Genomic DNA, 20,384 nt, shown 5'->3' with positions numbered 1-20,384 from the left:
ATGTACAGATAAGAGCTGAGCAACTGCAGGCTCGCAGTTGCCAGCAGCCGATCGCATCAGGCCTAGAAACCGGCGGGATGGTTGGTTTTTCTCCCTCCTTTTCATTGTTGGGCTTGTGTTGGAGGCAGCGGTGAGAGCGACGGCCGTGGAGCCGGCAGGATCATCGGCTCCTCTTGTTAATCAGCTGGGCCGTGCAAGCCATTAGCGGCGCAAATTACAATCGCCGGAACGCGACTGGAGTTGTTCTGCCCCAGCTACGGACCCCAAAGAACGCAGCACACACAAAGTCTGTACAAACCTTAGTTTACTAAAATAAATCAGTCTTTTTCAAACAAAGGCTGTTAATTAACTTTCTTATCCAAAGAATAAATCCAAAGAATCCAAAGAATAAATAATTGTAATCTTACTATGGTTGGCAGAAAGCCCAGAAGCAATTTGCAGGAAACTGACAAGAGAACTAAGATCCAGACGCGAAGGAGAGTGAATGAAGTTGTTCTCTGCAAATTGCCTCAGTCGTCATTCTTCCTTAAATAAGCTAAGGGAGTGGCCAATTAGCCCCAAGCCTTACTCTTGAGGAGACCTCCTCCTGAGGAGCCACTCCTGCCTTTTGGCAGCTCTGCGCACCCATGCATCAAGAAGAGGCTCCTCCCCTTCTTCCTCTTCACTTATAGGAGCTTCTGGAGGTTCTGAAGGCCCTGGCTGAATCCCCACCTCTGGCACCACATCTTCTCCAGCCTCCTCATTGTCTGACTCAAGTGCCAGCTGCACAGGCTGCTGGCACAGCACCACACCAGCCTCCTCGCTGTCGGAATCAGCTACTAGCTGCATAGGCCACTGACGGACCAAAACAGGAGTCCCTGCCTAGTTTTGGCTAGGCATACTCGTTGGGGGAGGCCTCAGGTACCAGGAATTTAAAGAAGTGCTTGCAGCGGAGCCAGTGGGATAGTCGACTTCTCAGATTGAACAGCGGAACCTGGTGAGTCATTTGCAGCTCTAATTTGCCCCTCAGGAGCGGGAAGGAGTCCCTGCCTAGTTTCAGCTAGGCATACTCAGTGGCATAAGGCCTCAGGAGAGGCGTGGAGTTCCTGCCCAGCGGTGGCTGAGCATATCCACGAGCCACAGCCTCAGTAGAGGCTATTTGGAGTCCCTGCCTAGTTGAGGCTAGGCATACTCAGCTTTGCCCTGCTAGCCTGGAAAGGCTGGAAAGTCTAGTCTCAGCTGTTGCAGGAGCAGCTAATACTGATTGCAGGAGGCCTTTGAGCTTGCAGGAGATTGCAAGCAGTTACAGTAACGGTTGGATTTTTTAAACTGCAAAATGGCGGGAAGAGCTGCTGGGCATAGATCCAAGAAACAGCTCTCCAGTAGTTCTGCTCTGGAAAAGGAGGCTGCCCCCTTTAAAGAGGCCACTTCCCAATCTGGGGCCCAGGGGAGACAGAAGCATTCTAAGGCTTCTGAGAAAGATGCCAGCAGAAGACATAAAACTCTGGAGAGACAAATTAACAGCGCTGAGAAAGAACTGTCCCAGCAGGCCCTTACTAGGGCTGCAGGAGAAACTTCCCGCCCTTTCTCTCTTGAGCTGTTGATGACTCAACAGCCTGTAATTACCCAGGTTTGGTCACCAGAGGGAGCAAGTGAACATTCCTTTAACTTGTCTCCCCATATTGATAATGTCATGGCCACAGCAACAGCTGATGCAGCAGAGCCCTCTACTTCCAGAAAGGAGGTTTCTGCAACGTTTACACCGATGGCTGCAGGTTTGCGGCAAGGTGAGGACTGCATTTCTGATTTACCTGCTAATCTCAAATTATTGATAGCACAGTCTCTCAGGACCTTGAGGATAGATTGTAAACTGTTCCTAGGCCTGTAGCTCCCCCAATGGAGCCTTCTACCAGTCTCCCACAGGGTGTGCACTTGACAAGAAACCAGTCCTACTGGCAGGAGTCCCAATCACACGATGAATCTTCTGATGGAGAGGATTCACTGATGCAAGAAGGGAGTCAAGGAGAAGCAGAATTGTCTCACCCATACTAGTCTCCGGCAACATAGCGGAAGGGCTTAAGACAGACAATAAGAAAGTAGAATTAACTTTGCGCAAGGCGCACCAATCTTCAGCATGGGCAATTAAGGCCGCATCCACAGCCTCATTTTTTAATTGCACATCACTGCTGTGGTTACAGCAGATGCAGCAGAGGGCTCCACCAGGACCTGAATAAATTGATTGCTGCTGCGCAATTTTCCGCGGATGCAACCTTATCCGCAGCTAAGTATGCTTCTAAATCCCTAGCCTCTTCCATAACATCAAGGAGGATGCTTTGGCTCCGAAATTGGCAAGCGGATGCCAAGTCCAAATGGTGTCTAGCCTTGGCCCCTTATAAAGCGGGCACCCTCTTTGGGGAGGCTCTGGAACTGGTCCTTATAGAAAATAAGGACAAGTGAAAGGTCCTTCCATCCTCCTTTAAGAAGGATAATCAACGCACTACTCCATACTATCGCAGGTCTTCATATAGGCTGGATTTTAGTCCTTCTCTTCAAAACCAGCAGCGCTTTCTCCCTCAGCAAGCAGAGCATAAACTGGATAGGGCAGGGCTTTGCAACCAGCCCAGGCAAAACCTCCAGAGCAAACGGCCCTTTCGAGGGGCAGGAGGTCGTGTCTTTCGTAGATCAAGATGATTACTTAACAAAGCCCCCATTGGCGGCTGATTGACATTCTTTGCGCCCCAGTGGGAGATGATCATGAGCGACCTCTGGGTCCTCAATATGGTGAGGCTTGGCCTCAGCCTAGACTTTCTCTCCACTCTTCCGAACCACTTTATTCACTGCCCTATTCCAAGAAGCAGCGAAAAGGAAGACCTCATGGGAACCGCCATCCAGCATTTGCTGGAGATTCAGGCAATCGAGGTGGTTCCGGAGAAGCACAGGGGGCGGGGGATTTATTCCACCCTCTTCATGGTTCCAAAGTCTTCGGGGGTGGGTGGGTGGAGAGCAATTCTAAATCTAAAGAAAGTAAATTTGTACTTGGTCTACCAAATGTTCAAAATGGACTCCCTTCACCACCATCCTACAGGGAGTTCAGGAGGGCGACTTCCTGGATCTATAGACCTTACGGAGGCTTACCTCCATATGCCAATCCTCCGGCACATCATCAGTATCTCCGCTTCTGCTTCAAACAGACTCATTACCAATACAGGGCATTGCCCTTCGGACTAGTGTCAGCGCCCCAAGCCTTTACCAAGGTTCTGGCAGCGCTAGCAGTTTATCTCCGGTCAATTCCAATTCCAATTCATCTACAATGCTACTTAGATGACATTTTTGTGCAAGCATCCTCCTTTGACAAGGCTACAGAGGCACTGCAGACAACGATCACAGTTCTACAACAGCACAGATTCTTCGTCCATTTCCTGAAGAGTCATCTGGTTCCAGCCACGAGGCTCTTACATCTGGGGATGGAAATCAACACCGTACTGGGACAGGTCTTCCTATTCCAAGACCGCAAGGACAACCTGATTTCCCTCATCAGACTGGTAAGGTCAGAGCGCATGGTTCAAATTGCCCTGTTAGCTTGACTGTTGGGGACATTTGTCTTTTGCATTTCAATCATTCCCTGGGCGAGACTGTACGCCAGGACCCTTCACTGGTTCTTGCTCCCATATCAAAGGGCGGGCAGCAGCAACTCACGCACCAAGGTACGAGTTCCTCTGGACGTGTTAAGGTCCCTCCACTGGTGGATGTCCCCAGCCTTGGACAAGGGCTGTGTCTTCAAGGAGCCCAACCGCATCATGATTATATCCGATGCCAGCCTCTTTGGTTGGGGGGCCCATCTTCAGGCCTACATGACTCAGGGCCATTGGACTCCAGCGAACCTGACTCACAACATAAATTGGCTGGAGCTTCGGGCAGCACAACTGGCCCTTCAACAATTCAGGGACAGGATCCAGGGACAACACATCCTTATTCTCACAGACAACATCACAGCCAAGGCTCACATAAACCGTCAAGGAGGAACTCATTCACAGAGCCTCATGTCAGAGGCAGAGCGTTTGGGGAGCTGGGCAGAGAAGCACCTGCTCTCTCTCAGAGCAGAGCACATAGTGGGGAAGGCCAACTGACAGGCAGACAACCTCAGCAGGTCCACGACAGACAATGCGGAATGGAGATTACATCCCGATCTCTTCCAGGAACTGACTGTCAGATTTGGTCTTCCAGCGGTAGACCTGTTCGCCTCCCCGCTAAATACCTAACTTCCAAATTATTTCGTAAATTTTCCATCACCGGGGGCAGAGGAGACCAACGGTCTCCATAGCCCTTGGCCCAGGGGACTGCTTTTTGCCTTTCCACCGCTTCCCCTCATTCCGAGGATCATCCGGAAGATATTAGGGGAACAGGCAGAGGTCCTTCTCATGGCCCCCACTGGCCCAGGCGTCCGTGGTTCACGGACGTGGTAAATCTTTCAATTGCTTGGCCCTGGAGGATCCCTCAGGAGAGGATCTCCCTCAGCCAGGGGGTCTTGGCCCATCCGGAGCCACATTGGCTCCACTTGACCATCTGGCACTTGAGAGGAGGCTCCTGAGGAGGGACTTCTCCTCCAGGGTCATTCAGACCATTCAGGTGTCACATAGGCCATCTACGAATCGCATTTATGATTCAACATGGTCAACCTTTACTAACTGGTGTACAGTCAGGCATCTTGGACCCACCTCAGTATCAGTGCCCCAGATCCTAGACTTTTTACAGGAGAGTCTGGACAGGGGCCTTTCACACAACACCCTACATCAACAGGTAGCTGCGCTGTCCACAGTATTGAGGTGTGTGAAGGAAACATCCCTGGCCCATCATCCAGTACTTTGGAGATTTCTAAAGGAGGCATGAACCTCAGGCCACAAGTGATCCATAGGTACCCTACCTGGGATTTGTCTAAGTACTCCAGGCCTTGACATCTGCTCCCTTCGAGCCATTATGAACTGTGAGCATACGGTTTCTGACCTTTAAGGTTGTTGTGGTCCACCAGCAGCCTGCGGAGCTGGCAGCGGAGTTGGACAGCGATGAGGCTGAGGAAGAACATGAGCCAGTCCTGGAGGCTTGGGAAGGCCATCTCTGCGTCAGAGGCAGAGATGGAGCCAGGGCCATCGGGGAGTGAGATGCAGACTCTAGAGCAGTGTTTCTCAACCTTGGAAGCTTGAAGATGGGTGGACTTCAACTCCCAGAATCCCCCAGCCAGCAGCGCTGGCTGGGGGATTCTGGGAGTTGAAGTCCACCCATCTTCAAGCTACCAAGGTTGAGAAACACTGCTCTAGAGCCTCCAGAGACTGATAGGAGTGAGAAGGAGGAACAGGAGGAGCCTGTTCCTAATGCACGCATGAGAAGAGCTGCCAGAAGGCAAGAGCAGCTCAAGCAAAGAGGACAACTCAGAAGTAGGGCCAAGAGAAGATTGGCACCTCCCATAAGGCCTAAAACAGACCAGCATCAGCATTTGGGCTTTGCCAGAAAACAACGTTGGTAGCTTCGTCTTCTTCGTCTACGTCTCGTATTTATTTTTGTATCTATGACTTCTGAACATTTGCCAAGAAAGGCCTTTGGCAGTTTGCCTAATTGGACCAAGGTTTGAGATACGACTGAGGAATTTGTGTTGGGAGGAATTTGTTTTAATTTAGTTGAACAACGCTGGGAATGAAGTAATTCTCAGCTGTTTGAATAAAGTTTATTTGTTTTTTCACTGACTGTTTTTCCTACCACTTACTTGGGCCTGGGTCACAACAAAGGTTGTGTTCTTGGTGGCTATCACCTCAGCCAGACGCATTTTGGAACTGGCAGCTCTTTCAGTCTAAATTATGCATATTCCATACTAACAGGGTGGTCCTCCAGATGGACCCCTTCTTCCTTCCCAAGGTGAACTCCTGGTCCCACAGAACAGAGGTCATTTTGCCAGGCTTCTGTCCAGGGCCTACCCATGCCCTGGAAAAGAAATGGCATACTTTGATGTAAGGAGGGCACTCTGGATTAACATCAAGAGGATATCCCCTTGCAGAAGATCAGAGGTCTACTTGTGTCATTCCATCCCGCCTCTAAAGGCAACAAGGTCACACCAGCGACCATTGGCCTCTGGCTGCGTGCATGTATAGCGACAGTCTACCAGGTTCAGACTTTACCAAGACCCTGGGGGGTGACAGCCCATTCCACATGCAGTGCTGCCACCTCCGTGGCCTGGGCGATGCAGGCGTCCATTGAGGATATCTGCATCCCCCTCGCCCTTCATATGTCATTATAAGGTGGATGTTTACGCTTCTGCAGAGGCGTCCTTTGGGCAGAGGGTGTTGCAACAGGTGCATAGGGAGACCGAAGGTTCTGACCAAGCGGTTTCCCACCCATAGTAGGGGAGGCTTTGGTAAGTCCCATTCCTGGCCACTCCTGGGAGATTTCAGGAGAATGGGCGTTGGTCCTACCTGACACGCCCTTTCTCTGAGTAGTCCCAGGAGTGGCCAGGCCCCGCCCTAGCAACCACTTGATCGGTGCTCCAGGAACGAATGCTTGCATTTGAGCTTGTTTTCACAGCTACGTCCTCGCCGAAACTGGGGCACAGAGGAGGAGGACGGGGGCATGGCCCAAAAGAAATTGACAGCTCGGTCTCAACAGGAAACAGACAAATCAACCCATTCCTGGCCACTGCAAGGACTAGTCAGAGAAAGGGTGTGTCAGGTAGGAACAACGTCCATTTTCTCATGCTTGATAACAAACTGGGGCCAAGAAGGCTATTTCATATCACATTAAATTACTGAGGTGGTAGACTCAAACTGCTTCTGTTTCTTCCACATCAAAGATAAGAAATATACCTATAAGTGCCTGATCCAAGTTAGGAAGAACAAATGTAAACACAACGAATGGTTGACTCAACAAAAATCTAGAGACGTATATTGATTTGCAAGCAGAGAAACTACATTAACATTATATGATGCAATTCTACTTCTGACTGCCATACTAGGAAACTGCAAGGGAATCATATGCGAACTATCAAATTATCTAAAGGAAGAATGAGGTGTAAGTGTAGTAACCATCATCATAAAAGAATGTTGGTGACTAAGTGAGTAAAATGACTAACCTAAATTATATCAATCTTCTTACACTTGGTTCAAGCAAGTTTAGTTCAAGCAAGATAAGGAAAGTCTTTCAAACCAATTGAGGATTTCTCAAATGTAACAGGAAATGCAAGATCCATCTACTTCCTACACAATGAAAGCATAAAAAGGAAGTTTACTGAAATACTATTCAGTAGAGATGTCAACTTCCCACAAACCCTAGAAAATATTCTTTATTTACAACAAACTTTAATTCTAGAAGACTAAGTTAGATCAGCAGTCTAGTTATTACCAAGACTACAGTAATACCCACTGAAATATGGCAAGCACAGAAGATGAATTAGTAAAGGTTCAATCTAACTATCCCAGCAAATTTAGAAAACAACACAGTGGTCAGCGGATTGGAAGAAGCTAATCTACATTCCAAGGAGACTCAATGGGGTATGCAAACTATCATAAACTATCCTTAATTTCACATGCTAATAAAATAATGCTTAGGATCATCAAATGCAGATTAGATATTCAAGTGAGCTTTAGAAAAGACCACAGAATGTGTGATATAATTACTGAGGGATGCTAGATAGCAGAAAAAGTCCCCCAAAATACCCAAAAGAAGTCATTATGTTCTTCATTGATTATAGATAAGTCTTTGTATTAGTCACTTCAAGTTGTGGAATGTACTAAAAAATGGGAATCCCAGAATATCTCAATGTCCTCATAAGAAACTTATATACAGGTCAGGAAACCACAATGTGGAAAGAACATAGTAAAATAGTCTGGGTCCAGCTTTGCAAAAGAATGCAACGAGGCTGAATATTTTCTCCTTATTTATTCAATCTATAATATATGCTGAATATACTGTATATATTAAGGGAAGCTAAACTGGAAGATGATGAGCAAGGTTTTAAAACAGGAGGAAATATTAATAATTTATACTATTTTGATGACCCTGTTAATTGAACAAAGGATCTGCAAGCTCTAATATTAAAACTCAAGACACAAAATGAAAATAAGGTTCTAAAATTAAATATAAATAAGGTCAAACTAATGACAATATAACAAACAGGTTTAGAATCAACAACGAACATAGCAAAGTGATGGATAGCTTCAACCTTTTATGATCAACCTTCAACAATAAAGGATTCAGATACACCACTAACTAGAACTTGGTAGAGCAGCCACTGGAAGTTATTCAAATGCAGTGATGTGTCTATGGCTACAAAAATCAAAATCATGCAAGCCATAGTATTCCCAGTGACACTCTATGGCCATGATAGCGAACCTATGGCAGAGCCATCTCTCCGGGCATTTGAACCATCGCCAGTTCCTGTTCCAGGTTCCGGCGCACCAGCCAGCTGGTCTTCATGTGCACGGGAGCACTGGAAACCAGAGGAGCAGCTGCCCGGTGCGCATGCTGGGAAGATGATCTCCCGGTTTCCGGCGCACACATGCGCAACGGCCAGCTGGTCTTTGCATGTGCATGTGTGCCAGAAACCAGAACACCAGGTGGCCGGTGTACATGTATGTACCGGAAACCAGAAGATCGTCTTCCCAGCACGCACATGCACACCGGGGGCCTGCTCTTCCGGTTTCCGGCTCACATGCATGCACATGCGCACTCCTATTTCGGCACTCAGTGCCAAAAAGGTTCGCTAACACTGCTCTATGGAAATGAAAGTTGGAAGCAGCAGAAGAGTATTGACACTTTTGAACTTTGATGCTGGAGAAGATCCTGATAAAATCATGGACAGCCAACAAAACAAACAAATGGATCACCAAGCAAATCAGCTCAGAACTACTACATGAGGCATATGGCCAGGCTCAAATTATCCTACTTCAGAAATATGAAGACCTACCTCTCTGAAGAAGGGTCTAATACTGGGAAAGTTGGAAGAAAAGAGAAGACAGGAAAACCAGCAGCAAAGCAAATGGATTACAGTAGTAATGGATGAAGAACTGTACTGGTGACAAATCATTCTGGAGAAAAATATATGTGATTGCTAAAAGTCAACGCCAACTTAATGGTACATAATTAAACAATATTTTACTACTTTTTTTGTACATTGTTTTTATTGTACTTATATATTTTAACTTCCCACTAAGCAATTTTTTAATATAAATGTGATAGTTTGTAACTAAAATATAAGCTGAGAAAACTGAATAAATCTTTCATTCTGTGCTGCAAAACATAGATGCTACATATTTTTGAAATTAAAGTATTCTGCAGATACTCAACTAGGAAAAATAACTACATCTGTTTCATTTTATATTGTGTTATACAAATTGTCTTAAACAAGTTCCACTTAACAAACAACCTAGTTTTTCTTTTATACTAGTCCATCCACTATTTTAGTTTGATTTATGTTTCTTCAGCTAAGACTACCGGTATGTAGACTATGCATAGGGAAAAAACCATAGGATTTCACACAACTACACATGGAATAAGACAAAAGGATCATGTGTATGAATCATCCAGTTGACTAAAGCCAGAAAATAAAGTGAGTAGTTTGTACCAAAGAAGAAAACAGGCATTAGGACTCCCAAGATCTATGTTGAGACTAGTACAGGCAGTCCTGGGCTTAAAAATGCTTGATCATTGGACAATTCATACTAAATCCATACTTTTCAAAAATAGGGACTGTTTTCAGTGAAAAAAATTGCACAGCTTCAGTGATTCACTGGCTTGAGGAAAGACAATACCATCTGCCATTTTTAATAATAGGCAACCCATTTGTAATTCTGACTTTGTGGGTTCTGATTTATATACTAATTCAACCTAAACACAGATTTAATAGATCTTGTTCTGAATCCTGGGGTACTACATATATAACATTACATTTGTAAGCAAACTGCTGTTAAGAAAAGCACTGAAAAGATCACCTTCCCCATAATACCATGTTATACAGAAATAATTAAAAGGAGCGTTGGTCCTACCTGATACGTTCCTTCTCGTTGAGTGGAGACAGCAGCCAGTGTGGGTAGTGCTAGTCCAATCAGCATGAAGGACTGAGTCTGTCAATCATTATTAGTTCCGCCCTTGTTGCCGGGCAGGCCAGCTTTTGGCGAAGAATCGAAGACAGACTCGGCGTGTGGGATAAGGAGAAATACCAGAAGGCAGAGAAGACAGGAAAATATGCAAGGTCCAGCCAAGAAAGGGAGGGTCTGGCTGCTGTCTCCACTCAACGAGAAGGAACGTATTAGGTAGGACCAACGCTCCTTCTCCATTGAGAGTGGAGACAGCAGCCAATGTGCGACATACCCAAGTTCACTGTCCCGGATTTAGGGTGGGATCAGCACCCTCCCCAGCAACGACCCTTTGCAGAACCCGGCGTCCAAATGCGGCCTCCGCCGATGCAAACTGATCCAGTTTGTAGTGATGTATGAAAGGGCCAGGAGAAAAACAGTCCGAGAGTCAGTCAACCGATAAGGGAATAAAGCCAGTAATCGTAGTCAGGAAATCCGAGGTCAAAAAGCCAGAATAAAGTCAGATTAAAGCCAAAATAGCCAGAAATCAGGAGGAACTAAGACCCACACGCCTGTCCACTGAAGGACTGAGTCAAAAGCTGGCCTGCCCGGCAACAAGGCAATAATGATTGACAGACTCAGTCCTTCATGCTGATTGGACTAGCACTACCCACACTGGCTGCTGTCTCCACTCTCAATGGAGAATGGAAGAATTCTGAAAGCGCCTCTCAAACTGAACAGTCAACAAAATATCCAATCAGAGTTACTGTTTTTCTGAGCATGTTCTGATGATGTTACCTAGTTTGGGTAATTAAATGTCTGCAAGAAAACAATAAATATTCACTTTTATTGGTATAGTTTTATCTGTTTATCTGTTTAAAGTTGGTTTATCTGATACAGATTAAAATAAATATGTTATCTCTGGTAACTCTTAATGGAGTTCAACATTCTGCTGAAATGACAAGGCTTTAAGGATTTGCTTATAGGTAAGAGATGGGATGTGGGAAGAAATCATTTGTTGTATTTTAAGAGAAGGTGGTAAGTTACTAAACTTGTTTACACTGTGGTGATGAAGGAATTTATATTCAGTATTACCATCAGTGTGTGAAAGGAGCCATCTTATAGAATGCCTAGAAAATCTATAAAATGCCAAAAATGGGACATCAAAATCTGAAACACAATATTTCACACATCTCCTAGGCATTCTATGCAACTCCAAAAAGCAAACTGGCAAAGTATAAAATACTCCTGCTAAAATTCCATTCTAGCCTTCCTTGTTGCAAGAAGTAGGTCAATACTGGTCTTTGTCTCTCTCTTTTTTTTTTCCAGTAAGAAATCCTGTACTTTATTTTGCATTTCTTTCGTTTTCATATATGTATTTTCTATAAAGGATTAGGGGTTAACCCTACTTCTAACCCTTTTCATGACTCTCTTTTCATACTTTGCCTAAATAGTTCTTGTCATTCTGCAGAATGCCTGGGTGTTATATGTAATGCCTAGGAAAAGTATATAGCATATTAAACATTTCATACTGGAATAGTTCGGATGGGTGCTCAGCTAACTACCAGTAAAATTTGTTTAAGGATAGCAACAACAATTGCTAGGTTGTTGTGGTTCTAAACACCTTACTTTACAACCACATTGCTTTTTGACTGAAATTCGGGTCCCAATAGTGGTTGCGAGTTTATTTATCAAATTTCTACACAGCCCATCTCACTGAAGTGACCCCGGGTGGTTTACAAACAAGTTGAGGACTATGTGACTTTACCACCCTGAATAGTCAAGTTCCCCTGTAAGTGGCCTTGTGATTCAGAACAGATTGCTTTAAAGTTTCCTGCTCCTAAATCTTATCGTAGTTTATCTGAATATTGCAGAACAATCAACCAGTAAAATCATAATGAAAGGTACAGATCAGATTACTCTTGATTTATGGAGAAAAGATATTCAAACATCTTCACATCCCCATAAACCATTAAACAAAACTGTAAGAAGATTGTGCAATTATTATCAACTTTTTATCTAATTTGAGGTTATTGAGCACTCCTATTCTTTAAGCTACATAGACCAACCTGGTCAGTACTAAAACTCAATTTATCTCAGTTGGTTTTCACCAGCCAGAACTGGTATGAATCCAATACACAAATAGTCACCTGCATAGTCTCAAGTACATGCCATGCTGGAGTGGGTTATACAGACTAAAAACTGTAAACAGAAGTTTCTCTATGAGAACAATATTACCAGTTATATCTACACATGTTGATCCATATTTGGAAGTAATGCAAAAGACACTAGATTCACTAAACATTTTCCCACAATAGCGATGCTATCCATTACTATACTACAATCTATTACCACTAAAAAGATTACCATCTTCATAGTGAACTAAAATATGTAACTTTTGACTCGAAACAACTGAATCATAAGAACCCAAGTTTGTTAAAAACAAACCAACTTGCCATTTGCAAAGCTACACATTGCCTGACTTAACCTCTTGGATATTAGCAAGCATGCAGACAGTGGCAACTAATAGAAATTGAGTACATCAATTTTCACAAGGTTTTAACAAATTCTCTTGCAAAGTGTTCCTGGCAAAGCTAAGCACCAAAATTTATAGATATAAAAATTGTTCACAGTAATCATAGCAAATTTTGATGCACAATGGAAGATTAATAGTTCACATAGATAAATCAGGAAAGGATGATGGAGCAAGGAGCACATGGCTCAATAAAATATCAACATTCCATACATTTTTTAAAAAATGATAATTTCCAAGGTAATGGAACCTAAAGTTTGAAATCATTATGAAGGGAAGCAAAAATAAAATTGCCAACAGAGTAATTCCATAAATAAATCAACCCCATTTGGAATATAATACATAATTTTAATTTAATTTAATTTAAATTTAATATTTAAAATTATATACCGCCCTTCTCCCGAAGGACTCAGGGCAGTGAACAGCCATAGATAAAAAACATAGAATACAAAATTTAAAAACAATTTAAAAATATATTAAGCAATTGACCACATCAAAGTATATATATATATATTGTAGATCTGAAGCATTCTGGAATACAGAAAGATTTAGGATAGGTATTTGTTTACATTCAATTTAACCAGAATTTGCCATTTTCAGATGTAAAGGGAGACACTAATGCAGATAATTTTAAAGGGGGAACTGGAAGAATTGAATACCAAAGGTTACTACTCTCAGTGACAGTTTACTACCTTCTGAATAACAGGAAACATACCTTAAATACCAACTGCTATTAAGGCAAAATGGAAAAGATTTATCCCTGTGTGCATGTTTCTAAATATTTTGAATGCACTTAGTTGGCATGACACAGAATACTTGAATAGATGAGCTTTGATCTAGAAGGGCTCTTCTTATGTACTTAGATTAATATCTATTTCAGACGTAAGTCACAATTATTTCTGACAAGAAAAATCATTGATGCACTGACGAGTCATTTACAATCAACTGAAGCTACAATATCAACAGCCATGATCAAATGGAATTCTAAAACCCATCCAAATTTGCTGAAAACTCTACATGTTGTAAATGTCCTCCCAATAATGTATTTTTCTTAAGAAGACATGTAATAAAGACCCACCCAATATTTGGTACAAAAAAATTAAATGCTGCTTTAGTATTTCTATTATAAACAGCCCAAAGCGTATTTTGAAATAATTGCTCAGTGCATTTTATCAAATATTGCTGCTTACACTAACATTCTCAAGTATCTAATTGGTTGATTTACATGTCTAGACAAACATGACATTGTAGCATATGCTTAAAACAGTATCCTTCAAGCAACTTTCTCTAGCATCTAGTTCTAGTATGGAACCTGATCCCTCTGTCCCTTAGTTAAATTAGATTTAATTGGTCTTATTGTTGTCAATCATACAGTTGCAATCTTTCTCTCCCACCTGAAATTCTATGCAAAAATAACATTTATTCTTTCTCTCGGGCCTTTCATGCACTTATGATAAACTTACAAATTTGCAAAATTTGTTTGATAAAAATTTATGGAAGCATTTATTAATTTTACTACCTCATTTTAAAGTACCAAAGCATATATGCCCAGACCACTCCAACAAGTTTTATAAGCATACATTACTATGGCATCTTGATAATTCTCTGGTTTTTGGAGACTACCTGGACAGGTCCCTGCAGTTTTCTTGGCACAATTTTTCAGAAGTGGTTTACCATTGCCTCCTTCCTAGGGCTGAGAGAAAGGGACTGGCCTAAGATCTACTCCTGCCCTTGGCTTTGTGCCCAAGGGCAGGTGTAGAACTCATGTTTTCCTGGTTTTTCCTGGCCTTATGCCTTAACTACTACACCAAACTAGCTCTCTATGATGTTAAATATATGTCCTGTACCAAGTGCACAACCTTTTTTAGACTATAATGCTTTTGAAAAATAGATCAGTCATAGTGAGTCCACTATTTCATCCCTTGGGAATTCTGAATACATTCCAAATTTGGGACTTATTCCTGCATACTTTTTAAACTTAGGCCTCAATATGCTACACAAAGCCTAGTTCTGGCCTCAAGGAAAGAGAAATTGGGGCACTTCTATCACACATAACCAGTGAGCAACTCCAAATATGCACGTACTAAAGCTTCTCACACAGAAAAAAAGTATTTTTCCTAAAAAGGATTCATATTATCCCCGTTTGGAAAAATTATTTTATGATGAAAAACAAGGAAAAAAACTAGAAATATAATAACTTTTATTCAAATTATACAAAATTTAGATTACATAGCTTCACAATAACTCAGCTGTACTCAGACATTCAGTATAAATACTTTTTATGGGTTCTGCCCTAATTATTGGCTCCGAATGGTTACAGGCAAATAACAGGTTTATTTATGAGGTGGTGGGGTGTATATTTTAAATAAACTTCTAGACAGCAATGCTGATTATCTAACACAAGTTAAGTTTACATTAGTAATTAAAGCAAAAATTAGAAATAAAGCATTATCTTTCATCTTTTCTACAATTTTCAATTATTTAAAGCAGTATTTTTTCATATTGAATACTAATAAAAACAGAGGTAAACGTCTAGTTCCATACATACCTTTGTTAATATTTATAAATTGTCTATCGTTGAAAAAAAGCAAACATTTATCAACATCTTTGCTTAGATTTGAATCAGTACAATTTTTCATATTGCTGTTTTATTTTCAAGGCAATGTGATTTCCTTGTAAAATTTGAATTATGGCTTTTGAAGGGGGGGATTCTATATGCAATCTTCATAAAAGTATTTTTTTAAAAAATCACATATTTGAACAACCAATACCTTGACATTGTAGTTACTAAACCTAGCTTCACAGTACAGTAGACATTCATAAGACTGCCAAATAATCACATACATATATATACATACACACACACACACACAATAATGCAGCCAAATACAAAGCACATTCATTCACAAATAAGTTTAATCATACATAAATCTTAGCACATTAAGTTATTATCAATTATCAAATAAGATTACTTTTCAAGTAAATACATGTGAAAACTTTGTTCAGTTTTGGAAAAAAAAAAGGTGGGTGCTTAAATTAAGTGTGTTGTTTATGTATGTTAAATTGAGATAGCCATAAAAAACTTCAGGTTAACAATGGAGGAAAGGAGAAGATACGTTGGTCTTTAATAAATTCCTCCAACTACAGTTCGGAATGGGTGAAAACTACTGTCACAAGGAATGACTTCTGTGCATGCTGTTGGTTAACTACTCCAAACTTCCAAAAGAACAAATTTTAAATCACTGACATGTAGCAGAAAGACAGGGAGCTATCTAAATCCACAAGAAATCCTTCTGGCAGAAGAAAGTGAAAATCAACAATAAATTCAACTCATTACTTTCACTAGTTCTGACCAAAAAGATATTTCCTAAGTGTGAAATCTGGAATTTTTAACAACCGTTTCAATTATTGGTTTCTTCATATTGTTTGAAATTTTGTCACAATTATGTTTGCATTAATGAAATTGTTACCTAAAATTGATATTAATCAGAGAAGTTGGTAAAAATATTATTTGGATCAACAACAGAAAAATATCAACTAAGGATTACCCTAATCTTGAAACTCTTTTGCTAGCTTCCTTTATAGCGCATTTACTGGAGAAATAAATATTAGAGAAGTTTAAAAAGAAATTGTACTAAAGAGTAATAAAAATCTTAGACATAGCTTACTTTTACATTTGTAAACTGTAAATTCTGAATCAACTGAATTATTTTAGCTCTGTTTCTTATAAAACAAGTATAGGTAGATTGTTTTATATGGCTAGCAATACTTCGAAATAAATTCTTTAAAGAACATGCAGTACCATACAATAGTTACATTGTTGGATTAGGACCAGGAAGACCCATGTCCAAATCCACCTCAGTCAATGAATCTCATTGGATTACTCTGGGTAAATCACTCACTCTTTCAAACCAACCTATATTGCAAGATTATTACTACCGGTACAGGGAAAGAGGGATGCACGCCACCTTGAGCTCCTGAAATTTAACAGCATATTTAACAACTAAAATGTTGTTTTTGTAAAATTTAAACTAGTTTCAAAAAATTGTCAACAGGCAATTATTCAGGCAAAATAGATTTGTACACTACCAACTTTCTAGTTCAAAGTAGTATTAATGCTTGATAATTTAATAATTCTAATAACCAGATTACTGTATATTGCTATGTGGAATGCTTCGGTTTAGAATGTCACTGTTATTCAACGAGATAACTGCTTTTCTTTTGATTTTTACGTCTTAACTCAAGATAATTTGTCCCTCAAGTGATTGGAAATAGAGAGCAATGAATTTTTTTATATCGTTAAACTAATCCAGAAATGGAATTTCAGGCTAGGACTTATGGAATATCTTTGTAGGAATTTTACTACATTCCTCATTGAATAGAGGTTTATACCATTGAAACTGAGACTTTATAGTTTATTATGTAGCAAATTATTGCTGGTTCATATTAAGCCTGATATATGTATTACTAAGAAATGTTAATTATGTATTTGATCTAAAATTCATTTTGGCCACAACATTGTGGAAAATATCCAAAACCAGAAGATATAACTAAGTTGAAAGAAATGACTTGTCCCCAATTTAAACATTCAATTTAAAAGCCTCTTTATATGTACCAAAGTTAATGGATATTAAATTTATAAGAAGTATATTTTTTCAAATTTTCAAGAGAGTTTTATTAAAGAAGTTATTTAAGAAAATACGCAGAAACCATTTGTAGTCTTATACAATTGTTAACTTTGTTATGCCGCCTAGAATAGTTATTGGAAAAGTATATTTAAAAACCACTTTGGTGCTTACATTTACAAAAAAAATACAGTAACTAGTGTTCACATACCATAAGCAACACTATCTGCAGTCTAATCAAGACCTAAATATTGCTTCCTAAAATCTTAAGATTTAAACTTTATATAAAAAGGTACCACATTCACCGATTCCTTTTAAATGTATAATTTCCTAGTAAAATCTAACCTTAGTTTACAATCACAATTTTAAAAGTTCGCATTTTTGTAAGTGACTCAAATAAAAATCTAGAGTAAACAATATGTTCTACCTGAATCAGAAATCCTATTCTTGTGAGCAAACATTTTATAAATCCCACAGTATTCATACTTTGTCAATGATATTGCCTCAGCTTTATCCATCCTCCTGTATCAAGCTGAAGTTAACATTTTAATTCTGACTTATCGGAATTGTTGAGCAGTTCACTTACAGGGCTTTCTAGAACTCCTCCAAAAAATACACTTGATAAAAGAAGCAAACCAGCTGTTCAAATAAGTAAAAACTGCTTTTAGCTAACTAAAATTAACCTGTACATAGAAAATACTGTCATCCAAAAATATATGACCCCAATATATATATCTGCACCATAGATTTATATCCAGAAGTAACTTCACTAAAATTAGCACTAACACAATGAAGCATTTCATAATAAATATACCGATGAACGTTCTAAGAAATGTTTGTTTTATTAAACATTATTAAACATTTAATAAAAAGGATAGTTGTTGAAAGTGCTGTTCCAAGAATTATTTTTAAGTATTTTATAGAGTTTTGTACCTGTTTTCTCATGTACCTACAGAAGATAGTGTGCTTTCTTTTGATATATAGTATACATGTACAAAAATGTCGGTATTAAAATAAAGATTGGTGTGCATCTTAAAAGACAATTTGATTTTTTAAAAAAAGGAATATTGTGCAGAGTGACTACATCCATATTGGTTCTTGTGACAACTTACCATACATTTCAAAATAACAGTTTGGGAGTGGGATGGTATTGTTTTTGTAGTAGTTCAACTGCTGTGTGAGAATAGATTCCAAGCAATGGCATTAAGGGAAGAATCTCTTTAAACCTAATACACGAAAAAGTAACTTCCATATAATTTCAATAATTCATAGCATTCCTTGTTACCATCGTATTAACATTTAAATTCAAGTTCATCTAGTATAGGTAGTTTAATTTTTCTATTTACAATAATTAATATCTATCCATATCTACAAGACATTTTTGGAAAAGACTGTCTAGGAACCTGAACTACTATACCAATATGCTGATGATATCTCACTATATTATCTCTTTAAATCTGAACATAGGAAACAGTAGAAATTGATTGGTAGCAGCAAAAGATCTGATGTTAAAAACAAAAGGCTACTGGACAGTAGTAAAGATTATGACACTTTATGGGTTGAATCTTAACATCACTGCATTTCCCTAGAAAATCAGTTTTATGGTCTGAGAGTGCTTGCTCCTGGATTCTGATGTAGCCCCCAATGACTGGAATATTTGTGTGTGTGTTTTGTTCTCTTAAGTTTCCTGGAGAAAGCTGATCTGGTCACTGTCACACATGAGTTAGTCACAATCAGGATGGATTATTACCCTGCACTGAATGCAAAGCAGCCCTTGGAATATTCAGCTCCTGAATAACAGTAGTAAAATATAACAATTAGAACAGGTGATTCTACTCTAGAAAATCCAATTTGAATTGGAGCATGAAGTCTGGCTTGGGGATGCCACAAAAATACGGCCTCTCAAGTACTGTCTAAATTCTAATATTTCTTTCTTTAAGGAACTCTCGCAGAAGATGCACAATAGGTGATTTAAAAAAAAAATCAATAACTAGCTCACACTTCCTACATATCCATCAAATTGGGAGTCAAGAGCGGGACCCTCTTCTTCTTTTTCTTCTTCAGGGAGAAGGAGAAGCACAGAGACGCCCTAGAGAAAACTGAACCAGCGCAAGAAAATCTTTCCAATTCAAGGCGGCCAAAAAAGGCCCCTCGCCTCCCGGGACGCCTCCTCCGAAGGGGCTCCGAGGAGGAGTCGGGTCGGCGGATGGGCAGGAGCTTTTCCCAGCCCTCGGACCGAACGGCGCAGCTCCCCGGCAGACCGCGGAAGCTCAGCCCGGCTCCTCCTCTCCCCAGCGGGGCCACCGCCGCCCGGCCCTGCCTGCACACGCCCCCCCCCACTCCGCCCCTCCTGCTCCCGGGCACCGCGGCCAGCCGGGCCCAGACAGGCAGCGGGGACCCCGCGCTCCCTCCAGGCCGCCTGGCGGACAGCCCCTTCGGGGGAGCGGCCGCCAGAGCCGACTTCGCTCACCCTTCCTCCGCGCGGGCTCCTCCTCCGTCCCCTGCAGCAGCGGCACCCGCCGCCACCGCCGCCTCCAGCCGGACAGGCGACCCCTCCGAGCCACTCCGGAGCCGTCGCCGCCTCCCGCCGCCACCGGGGGAGGGAGCAAGGGGGGGGTCCGTGCCGGGGTTGCTGCTGCTGCTGCTGTGGCGGGCAGCGCGGAAGGGGCGGCGGGGGAAGGCGGGATGGCTGGCGGGGGGGGAGGGTCTTCCAGGCGCCGCCGCCGCCGTCACCGCCTCTCCCGACCTCGCCTGGAACCGCTCCGGCTTCCCAGTCGCTCCCGTCCCTCCTCCTCCTCCTCCTCCTCCTCCGCTCGCTGCGTGTCTCAACCAGCCAAGTCCAAATCAAAATAGTGTCACACAATATGGCGGCCCCTCCAGTTGGCAAGCCTCGCGAGAACTGGCCCCGAAGGCTAACGGGAGAGCGGAGGAGGAGGAGGAGGAGAGGAGGAGGAGGAGCTCCCGCGTTGCCTCGGCGACGGGTATTGCCGCCGATTTGCCCGGCGCGAGCGAGTTGAAGACGCTCGGGATGCAGAGCGGTGCCCTTCGCAAGTTCTCCCAGCGGAGAGAACCAGCTTGCCCGACCACCGAAAAGCGGCAAGAGATGGGAGATACCTCTCAAGCTTCCACGCTGAAGTTAAAATCGGCTCCTCCTCTATGGACCTCGCTCTGCGGATCGTCATTGAAAAACCAAGA

At 41.7% G+C, this 20,384-nt stretch overlaps 1 protein-coding gene across 2 annotated transcripts in view; it reads right to left on the bottom strand.

Moving 5' to 3' along the window:
• Positions 1 to 20,096, bottom strand: part of TAB2 (TGF-beta activated kinase 1 (MAP3K7) binding protein 2) — a 62,171-nt gene extending 42,075 nt beyond the window's left edge. The window contains exon 1 of one of the 2 annotated variants that reach the window (XM_034418993.3): positions 19,660 to 20,096. The gene's annotated coding sequence lies outside the window, so the exon portion shown is untranslated. Of the gene's footprint in view, positions 1 to 18,301; positions 18,416 to 19,659 lie in introns of those variants that run through there. The other variant, XM_087887399.1, reaches the window with a different exon arrangement.
• Between the last annotated feature and the right edge of the window lie 288 nt (positions 20,097 to 20,384).

Source organism: Pantherophis guttatus, chromosome 1 (genome assembly GCF_059756535.1).
Source record: "Pantherophis guttatus breed Tessera chromosome 1, ASM5975653v1, whole genome shotgun sequence".
Taxonomy (NCBI): Eukaryota; Metazoa; Chordata; class Lepidosauria; order Squamata; family Colubridae; genus Pantherophis; species Pantherophis guttatus.
This window is presented reverse-complemented; position numbering and strand designations above follow the sequence as displayed.